Raw genomic sequence first — 983 nt, 5'->3', positions numbered from 1 at the left:
GAGTCCAAGAACCACATGGGCAGCCCTTCAAACACAAAAAGATGAGCCCCGCAGATAGAAATACATTGTTGTTGTTGTTCATCCTACTCCAAAGCTTGATGGGGGTGGGATGCTAACTGGAGTCTATGGCTCACGTCCTTCCGCCTCTGCTCCCCCACCTAGTCTTTTTCTGTAAATGACTTGGTTTGATGTAACAGGAAGACGACCATGAGATGTTTCACTATCAAACATCCTTTTAGAGACTGACTACCCCCTCCTGGGTAGCTAATCCAGCCTCATGGGAGGGCCTGGGAATTAATACGATTTTTCTTTCCTAAAAAGGTTGACGTTTGGAAAGAAAGGTGACTTTCTCTGCTGCAGCATCACTCGGTGCCAAGCTGGCGGTGCCAGACAAGCTGAGTCACCTGCTTTAAGAGCTATTAAGGCGACTCATGTTATTGCAGGCAAGGCATCACCATCCATTTATTATGAACTGCAAAAGGCTGTATTCATGCAGCTGGGGGAGCTTTTGTGCACATGACTGGGGGTGGCCCAGTCCAGATACAATGTATTCTCTTCTCTCCTCCTTCCCACCTCCTCTCCAAGGCCTCTCTCTGCCTCCAGGTCTCTCACAAGCCCAAATTGTGTGGCAGCCAGAAAATACATGTCCAAGGACAGAAGGATGACAAGATGTTTTCAAATTTTCAGTAGCCATTTGGTTGACCAGCCAGGAGAACCTTCCTGAAAGCCAGGAGAAGGTTCCTCATTTCCACGAACCAATGGCCCAACATAGCTCAAGGTACTCATGCTTTGCTCAGAGCTAAAAAGGTGGCACTTCTGTCTAAGCATGTCCTTTCCACAATCCCCTGCAATACTCAGATGGCTACAAAGTCACGGGAGAAGTTCTTGAACTTGATTTTGACTACCTGTTAAATGAGAAATGTAGAGCAACTTCATTAATAACTTACAAAATAGACTAAGTCACTACACGTTTCCAGAAACTC

This window comes from Echinops telfairi, unplaced genomic scaffold (assembly GCF_000313985.2).
Source record: "Echinops telfairi isolate 266 unplaced genomic scaffold, ASM31398v2 ScPeMD7_3;HRSCAF=10, whole genome shotgun sequence".
NCBI lineage: Eukaryota > Metazoa > Chordata > Mammalia > Afrosoricida > Tenrecidae > Echinops > Echinops telfairi.
Note: the sequence above shows the minus strand (reverse complement) of the source record.